This window comes from Triticum dicoccoides, chromosome 7B (assembly GCF_002162155.2).
Source record: "Triticum dicoccoides isolate Atlit2015 ecotype Zavitan chromosome 7B, WEW_v2.0, whole genome shotgun sequence".
Taxonomy (NCBI): Eukaryota; Viridiplantae; Streptophyta; class Magnoliopsida; order Poales; family Poaceae; genus Triticum; species Triticum dicoccoides.
In genome coordinates, this window is record NC_041393.1 from 466,826,569 (window position 1) to 466,836,331 (window position 9,763).

Below are 9,763 nucleotides of genomic sequence, written 5' to 3' on the forward strand. Positions count from 1 at the left end.
CGGTGATGATGCTGTGCGGTATGCCGTACCGCACCGTGATGTCGGCAATGAAAGTTACTGCAGTTGGCCCGTTCAACTTCTTGATGGGCTTTGCTTCCACCCACTTGGTGAACTTGTCCACCGCGACAAGCAGATGAGTTAGGCCGCCTCGGGCCGTCTTGAATGGTCCTACCATATCCAGGCCCCAAACTGCAAAGGGCCAGGCGATGGGAATTGTTTTTAGCGCAGAAGCCGGCTGAAGTGGTTTGGAGCGGAACATCTGACACCCCTTGCATTTTTGGACTAGCTCTTTAGCTTCTTCCAGGGCAGTCGGCCAAAATAAGCCGCGCCGAAAGGCTTTTGCCACGAGCGCCCTTGAAGCCGCATGGTGGCCGCACTCGCCCTGATGGATGTCTTTGAGAATCGCTTGGCCTTGTTCTGATTCCACGCAGCGCTGGTAGACACCAGTGACACTGCGCCTAACAAGCTCTCTGTTGACTATGGTGTATGACGCCGCTCGGCGCTGCACTTGCCGAGCCAGGATCTCATCTGTTGGCAATTCTTTGTTCACTAGAAATTTGAGGATGGGCTGCGCCCATGAAGGTGCTGCTATCTCTTCAACTGCTACCACAGCGACTTGGACAAGGGTGGCTGGGCTGGGAGGCGGCGGGTTGGAGGCTGCGGCCGTTTGCTGAATTAGCGGAGTCTTTGGGCCGACTGAGGCAGCTCCCGGGCCGACTGGCGCAGTCCCCGGGCCGGGCTCTGAAGTCCCCGGGCCGGTTGGTGCAGTCCCCGGGCCGGGCTCTGAAGTCCCCGGGCCGGTTTCAACTATGGTTTTCTTGAGGTCGCCTGCCGGGGCTTTGGAGTCGGATCCGACTACTTCTGGAGGAGCCGGCACAAAGATGGAGTCCGACTCTGGTGAAGGCTTGATAGACGGCTTGAGGAGGCGCTGAAGGGCGACGCCGAAAGGTATCGCTTAGCGAGTGGAGCCGACTCGTGCCAAGGCATCTGCTTGATCGTTGTCATTTCTTGGCACGTGAAGGAATTCGCACCCCTCGAAATATCCGCTGAGTTGCTGCACCAGGAAGCGGTAGCTTGCCATGTTTGCGTCTTTGGCGTCCCAGTCGCCGGATGATTGCTGAACCACCAAGTCGGAGTCGCCATAGCACAGGATCCGGCGAATGCCGAGTTCTTTGGCAAGCCGGAGCCCATGAATGAGCGCCTCATATTTGGCGATGTTGTTGGAGGCGGCGAAGTGGATCTGCAGCACGTATTTGAGCTTGTCGCCCTTAGGGGAGGTGAGGACGACGCCGGCTCCAAGGCCGGTGCGCATCTTGGAGCCGTCGAAATGCATCCGCCAATGAGTGGAGTCAGGCGCTGGCGGCAGGTACTGGGTCTCGGCCCAGTCGACGAGGAAGTCGGCCAGCGCCTGCGACTTGATGGCGGTGCGGGGCTGGTAGTAGATGGTGTAAGGGGCTAGATCTATAGCCCATTTGGCCACTCGGCCGGAGGCGTCTCGGCTTCCAATGATCTCGGCGAGTGGAGCGGCGCAAACCACAGTGATTGGATGCTCTTGAAAATAGGGCTTCAGCTTCTTGGTGGCAAAATGCACGCCGTAACACATCTTCTGATAGTGAGGGTAGTTTTGCTTGGAGGTCGATAGTACCTCGCTCAGGTAATATACCGGTCTCTGGACAGGGAGCGCCTTGCCTTCCTCCTTGCGCTCGACTACAATGACTGTGCTGACTACTCGGCTGGTGGCAGCGATGTACAAGAGCATGGGCTCTTTGGGAGTCGGAGCCGCCAACACGGGGGGAGTAGCCAACATCTTCTTCAGTTGGAGAAATGCCTCATCCGCCTTGTGGTTCCACTCGAAAAAGGTGGTCTTCTTCATCAATTGATACAAGGGCAGAGCTTTCTCGCCCAGCCGACTGATGAATCGGCTGATGGACGCCAGACAGCCGGTGAACTTCTGCACGTCCAACAGTCGGCTGGGTACCTCCATTCTCGCAATGGCCTTGATCTTCACAGGGTTGCACTCTATGCCGCGTTCGGAGACCAGGAAGCCAAGGAGCTGGCCGACTGGTACCCCAAAAACGCACTTCTCGGGGTTGAGCTTGATCCGGAATCGGCGCAGATTCTCAAAGGTCTCTTTGAGGTCTTCCAGCAGCGTCCCACGCTTTTCCGTCTTCACCACTACATCGTCCACGTAAACGTGGGCGTTCCTGCCGAGTTGCTTGAGGAGGCACTTCTGCATGCAACGCTGAAAGGTGGCGCCGGCATTCCTCAGGCCGAACGTCATTGTCAGGTAGCAAAGGCTCCAAACGGCGTGATGAATGCGGTCTTCAGTTTGTCCGCTGGATTCAGCTTGATCTGGTGGTATCCTGAGTATGCATCTAGGAAACTCAGCAGCTCGCATCCGGCTGTGGAGTCTATCACCTGATCAATCCTTGGCAGAGCAAACGGGTCCTTCGGGCAGGCTTTGTTGAGGCTTGTATAGTCGATGCACATCCGCCACTGCTTATTCTTCTTCAGCACCAAAACCGGGTTTGCCAGCCACTCTAGAAAAAACACTTCCATGATGAACCCGGCTGCCAAGAGCCGGGCTATCTCTTCTCCAACAACTCTTTTTTTTTCTTCTGATAGACGGCGCAAGGGCTGCCTGACGGGCTTCATATCTGGCCTGACGTGTAGCTTGTGCTCAGCGAATTCCGTCGGTACACCCGGCATGTCCTTGGGGGACCATGCAAAGATGTCCCGATTCTCACGGAGGAAATCGACGAGCTCGCCTTCCTATTTGCTGTCAAGGCCTGTGCCTATGACAGCGTATCTCTCTGGGTGCTCCGGGTCCAAGGGTATCTTCTTGGTTTCTTTGGCTGGCTTGAATGATCCTTCTACCTCCGACTCCTTGGGGTCGGGCGACATCTCTAGCTGCTTTCCGGCCATCGCCACGACTCGGTCAAGGAGCCACTTCTCGGCCGCGATCACCAAGGACTCGGCCAGCCGACTGCTCTTGGCCGCGCAGGCGGACGACTTCTTGTAGTCGCCGGCTACGGTCAGAATCCCCTTAGAACTCGGCATCTTCATCTTGAGGTAGGCGTAGTGGGGAACCGCCATGAACTTGGCCAAGGCAGGTCGGCCAAACAGAGCGTGGTACGGGCTCTCCAAATCCACCACCTCGAACCAGACCGGCTCTCGGCGGAAGTGATCTTTGTCTCTGAAGAGGACGTCTATCAGGATTTTGCCAATCGGCGAACAGGAGAGACCAGGTACAATTCCATGGAACACGGTGCGGCTGCTCTGCAGCTGTCTTCGCCTGATTCCTAGCTTCTCCATGGTGTCCTTGTACAGGATGTTTATGCTGCTGCCTCCATCTATCAGGACTCGCGAAAAACGGACGGCCCGCCTATCAGTGGCCAAGGTCGCACCTAGGACCAGGGCGTAAGAGCCTGGACTCGGCATCACCTCTGGGTGATCCGCCCGACTCCAGCTGATAGGTCTCTCGGACCAATGCATGAACTCCGGGGCATCTGCTGCTACTGCATTAACTTCTTGTTGCTGTTGGCGCCTGCTGCGCCGGTCATCTGCCATACTGGTGAACACTACATAGGCTCCATGCTCTTCTGGGAACTCGTCTTGTACTGCGCCGACTGGCCGAGCCGCCGGCTGCTGGGGCGGCGGCGGAGGCGGCGGCCCAGCAGGCGGTGGAGGAGTGAGGCCGTCTCCCTTGGCGATCCTGGTAAGCCAGTGACACTTTCTGGTGGTGTGATTCGACGACTTCGCGCCGCTGTGGAACTTGCATGGACCATCCAAAGTCTGCTCATAGGAGAAAGCCGACAACCAATTGGACTTGCCGCCCTTCTGCCGCTTGGCCGGAGGCTGCCCCTCCGGCTGCTGATCTTCAACTGCCGCGACCTGCCGACTGTTGGAAGTCGGCGGCAGGGCCTTGCGCTTGTTGTTGTTTTGTTGCTGTCGCCGACTAACGTCTCCAGCCGGAGTTCTGGGAGCCTGGGGAGTCACTTTGCCAGCCGCGTTGACTTGAATCTCCGTCTTCATAGAAGAGTCGGCCGTGGCGTATTTATCTGCTATGACTAGCAGTTCGTCGAGGGTCTCCGGCTCGTCGCAGAGGAGTTTGTGCTTGAGGAGGGTGCCCTCTCGGCACCCGGCGGTGAAGTACTCGATAGCCTGCACCTCGTGCACGCCCTTGCAGGAGTTTCGAAGCTCGCCCCAGCGCGTGAGGTAGTCGCGTGTTGATTCTTCGGGGCCTTGCACGCACAAGGAGAGCTGGCGCGGCTTGGGAGGTCGCTTATATGTGCTCGTGAAGTTGCGGATGAAGGCTTCGGTGAAGTCGACCCAGCTGTTGATGTTGCGGGGCTTCAGGCTGTTCAGCCATGTCCGGGCCGTGCCCTGGAGCATGAGAGGAACGTACTTCACGGCAACTCGCTTGTTGCCATTTGCTATGCTGACGGCGGTGGAGTAGTCTATCAGCCAGTCCTCCGGCTTCACGGAGCCGGTGTACTTGGGGTGTCTCGGGGGAGCGTGAACCCTTTGGGGAAGGGCTCGTCTTTGATGCGGGGCCCGAAGCAAGGCAGACCCAGCTCGTCTTCTTCTTTCAGTGCCAGGGATCGGTGGAGTCGGTCGATCCGATGGCGGGTGTCATTCTCTCCGACTCCCTCTCGGCGGCCAAGGCGACCTCCGAGAGTCGGATGCTCAACAGGCGGTGGGGAAACTCGCCGTTCTCTTCTGGGCAGGGGAGGCAGATAATCGTCCCGCCGTTCTACTGCTCTTGGGCGGCCGTCTTAGTCGCGCTCGATGGTGATATGAGTCCGGCTGTGACTAGCAGCTGGCTCCTTCTCTTTCCTTCCGCGGACTCCGCCAGTCGGTGTCCGGGAGGTCGCGCCTTGATCTCGGCGGGGAGGTAAGTCGTCGTTTGGCTGCTGCAGCGCATCTGCGCGGCCGCCGGCCGCGTTTTGCGCAGCAACCGCGTCAAGGAGCTACTGGACTCGCTCCGTCATCACACGGCGCTCTTCGCCCTCAAAGTTCTTCAGCTCGTCAGTCGCCGCTTGGGCGGCGCGGATATTCTCCGCTGGGGTGGCGTACATGGGGCGTTTTGCCCCAAGTAAGTCGGCGATGGCTGCGCCGCGCTGTCGGACCGCACCTAGACGGCTCGGCCCAGTCGGAGCCGGCGAGCCGCCTACGGCGCGATCCATCTCGCGCTGGTATGCCTCTGACAAGTGCCTCATGCTTGCCAGCTTCTTGGCGCCTTTGATGATCTGAAGGCGGCGCGCCTCCAGCGTCTCGGCGTCTGCGTCCTCAGGAATGGGCGCGGTTAGGTCTTGCAGGGCCGCAGCTAGCGGGTCCTGGGCTTCTTCGCCGGAGTGCTCGCCGTGGCTGATGACGAGCACTTCCGTGACGGCGCTTCCGTCGCTCTCCTCGTACAGAAGCGGCTCGTCGTAGACCACCACGTTGGTGGGGAAGATGTCAAGCGATACGGCGTCGGAGTCGACCAGCATCGGGTCAGAGGAGCCTACGGACTCCAAGTCTACGGCAGGCTCGCCGGCGACGTGGAGTTGGTCGAGGAGGCCCGCGAGAAGGCTCTCGGGGCCACCCGTGCCTGCATCAGGTGCAGGCTCGTCGGAGAGGCGCACCTCGCCGACGAGTTCGGCGAGGCCGCTCGCGGCGCAGGCGGCTTCAGCGCCGCGCAGCGTGTCGATGCAGACTCCATCTGGCGAGCCTGGCTGGCTGCGCTCGCCAGGGAGGAAGAGGGTTCCCATCCAGAATAGATCTCCGGACGACGGTGCTCCTCGCCCCACGGTGGGCGCCAAATGTCAGGGATTGGGTGCGACATATGCCAAAGGATGGCTTATCATGGTGGGGGCGAGTAGAACGTCGCCGGTGCCTGGAAATGGGATGAGGCGCAGACATGCACGCCGGCGAATCTTACCCAGCTTCGGGGCTCTCCGGGGAGATAACACCCCTACTGCTGCTCTGCGGGGTCTCCGCATGGTGACTATGGCAAAGTGGCTACAATGGCGCTCCTAGAGCTGTTTCGGGAGGCAGGAGGGAGCTCAGCTAGCTCTCTCTTCCCTGGTCTATGTATCTAACTCTATCAAAGGCCGATCCCTTTGCATGAGTGTCCCGGGGGGTTTATATAGGCCTACCCCCCGGGGGTACAATAGTAATCTGACTGGTTGTGGCCCCCAGCCGTCGGTCTCTCATGCCGCCGTCCTTCCCGCCGGCTTCTGGGGCCCGCCGACTGGTGGGTCCCGTGGACAGGCCGAACACTGTGCGGCGCTCCTGATGACGCAGGCTTGGTCATGGGGTCGTGGCAACAGTGCCGCCGTCTGTCAGGCGATCACTGTCGCCACTCCCCATCCAATCTGGTTTATAGCTTGTGGGTCCCTGGCGGGGAGACGGCCGACTCCGTGGAGGCCGACTCCCACAGGGCCGTCTTCTGGCGCTCTGGCCGTCTTTGATTCATCCACTGACAGGTGGCCCTGCGATCTTTGGGCCGTACAGGCCGGCGTCGTGGGCACAGTGCATCACGCACTGTGGCTGAGGTCAGGGGAGGCATGGCAACAGTGCCGCGCCTCGCCGGAGATCTCCCAGCGATACGGCTCACTGTAGCCATGCCAACCCCTCGTAGACAGGAGGGGACGGCCACGTCGGGGCCAATGCCCTGCATCGGTCTTCGTGAAATGTCGTGGGCCGACTCCCATAGTCGGCACTCCTGGAGGTCGCAAGCCGGGAGTCGGCTTGCTTTAAAGTCGTCGTCTGGGACTCGGCCTCTCGGGGGATCGCCAGCTGGGACTCGGCCTCTCTGGAGGTCGCTTGCTGGGACTCGGCCAGAGGGGCGTGGCCTGCCCCGATGTCTTGAAAGATCCTGGGTCCCGGGTCAGCCTACCCGTGGCCCATTACTCCGACACTTTTATAAGAATTTTTTTTATATTATAAGTTCGAAATTTAGGACTAAACCTGATCTAATTGTAGTATTTGTTTCATCTTCACATTCTTAGTTTTGAAAATGGAAAGGGAAAGAAATGCTGGTGTCGGGGGCTAGAGAATGCAATTTATTCGGGCCAGCTATTCTCCTTTTGTTATTTACTATTGCAATTCCCGTGATATAAATAATATGTCAATAGATCGTGATTTACGTACCTATGTTAATAGAATTGTTTAATAAAATCATGAGATATAAGTAATCTATTACATTAGATCATGATTTGCCTGCCCATATTAAGACAATTAAGCTCATGATTTACCTTATATTTGACGAGAAGTTTGGTAAGTAAACTAAATTTAATTTATTAGATAAGTAAATTAATGTGATTAATTATCATATGGGAATGTTAGATGAAAAGGGGAGGAAAAGATAAGTGAAACATGGAACCTTTAGATGGATAGAGATAGTACAGATATAGATATGGATATGGATATTAAAATGTAGATATAGATATAGATATAGATAGATAGATAGATAGATAGATAGATAGATACTGGACATTTTTCCTTCTTTTCAGGTTTTTTTTTTGCTGTCTAGTTAGGGCTTGAGAAGCCTCCAAGGGACTCTGAGAGCTATATCTACATCTCGTTTATAGCGAGATGGTAGCTCCTCTCATAACCCACACGCATGGGTGGCCCAATAACTCGATGAATTAAGAGTCCTCCTCGTTCGTGCCTTTAGCGCTGGTAAGCGATACTGGTGCTCACGCCTCTCTAAGCTAGGCACCGGTAAGTGATATAGTGCTCACGCCTTGCTAAGCTAGGCCTGACCCAACAAAGGCGAAATGACAAAATTGTTCGGGTCATAGCCATGCAGGTCTCTTTGGTGAATGGTTGACCGGTCAACCATCTGCTAAAGATTCATGATTATGAAAAAGTTTGGAATTCTGAAAAAAATTATGAATTTGAATTATTATTTTTGTGGATTTTGAAAAAATAATTCCGTGCATTTTGAAAAATGTTCATGAATTTAAATCTACACATACATTTCAAAAATAGTACAAAGATTTAAAAATTCATGATTTAAAAAGAGTCCATAAGTTTGAAAAAAAGATTGATGAATAATAAAAACATTCTAAAGTGTGAAAAATGTTCATGAATTTAAAATATCACACATTCGAAAAGGTTCTTGTGTTTGAAAAGTTGAAATTTTGGAAAACAAAATCATAAATTTGAAAAATGTGCATGAGTTCAAAAAATTTATTTAAAATTTTAAAAATGATCACGAGGTTTTAATTATTCACAAATTTAATAAAAAACATTCATAAATATGAAAAGTAAAATATTGAATTGTAAAAAGTTCAGCAACTTGAAAAATATGAATTTGAAAAATTTCATGCATTTAAAAGGAAAAAAGGCAAAGTAAACGAAAAAACAAAGACCAAAAGAGTGGCTAATATGAGCTGGACCATTAGGATAGATGCGAGTAAGGGAGAGAGGGGGTGGGGGTGCGGGCGTTTCCTATTTGGTGCCCTTTAGTGTGTTAAACACAAAGCGGCACACACCTTTCCTAGGAGCTGGGCCGGCACGTTTAGCTTTTTTTTTCCTCCTAAAACAAGTGCGAAAGGTGGGTTCGCGGTGATTCGAACCTGCGATCTCCTGTGATAACTTTTTCCTTCTCTTCCTTTTATCCCTCTTGTCTTGTTCTTTTTTTCCTTTTTATTTTTATTTTTCTCTTTTCTCTTAAATCTGTGAACTTTTTCCAGAATTGATGAACATTTTTCAATATTGATGGACTTTTTTCCGAATTTGTGAAATGTTTTTGAAAATGAATGATATTTTTTAGAAAATATATGGACATTTTTTCGAGTTTGTGAACTTTTTATGAGAACCCATCACACTTTTTCAAAATGGATGAACTTCTGTAATTGATGAACTTTTTTGAAAATCGATGAACTTTTTTCAACATCAATGAACTTTAAAAAGATTTGTCATTGATTTTAAGATCTGTAAACTTTCAATTTTTGTTAAAAAATTCAAAAAAAATCAAGTTTTCCTAATGTGTATGTGCAATTAATAGCACTTTTGTTCTTAAACTGTTCGCGTTGTATCATGCGAGCCAAACTGTGCGCGGCTAAATAGTTTTTGGGCTGAATTAATAAACTGTGCGTCGATTCCTGGTAGGGGCACTAAATAGGCTTTGGGCTGAATGGATAATGTGTACATTTTATTATTAACTCTCGTTTCCTTTTTTATTTATTTACATGTCTTGCAAATTTTCTTTATTTTTTTCTTATTTTCACTGGTATTTACATATTTTTTTCCTTTAGTCTTTCTTAGTATTCATCAGTGTTCCTTTATTTTTATTGGTTTCTTTCTTGATTACACTGCTTTCATTTTGTTGCACTGATTTTCTTCTATTTTCTTTTTTTATTTCATTTTTCCTCTGTTTTCCTCTGTTGTTTTCTTTCGGATTTACTTGATTAGCTCTTTGTTTTTCTTTCTGATTTCGTTTAAAACAGGAACATCTTTTACACATGTTTAACATTTACTCAAATCCATGAAGCATCATTTTTCTGTACATGTTGAAACAAAATCAAATACATTAGGAACATTTTATATTTTCGTGTCAACCTTTTTCCACAAATATTCTACATTTTCTGTATACATTAGGATCATTTGAATACATATTTTTGACATTTTTTAAGTAAATGATTAACATTTTCTTCAAACATATATTACTGTTTACAACTTTTTTCCTACACATTTTACAATTTTTATGTAAGTCGGGAACATTTTTTATACACATGCTTACATTATTAAATTCATGTTTAACATTTTT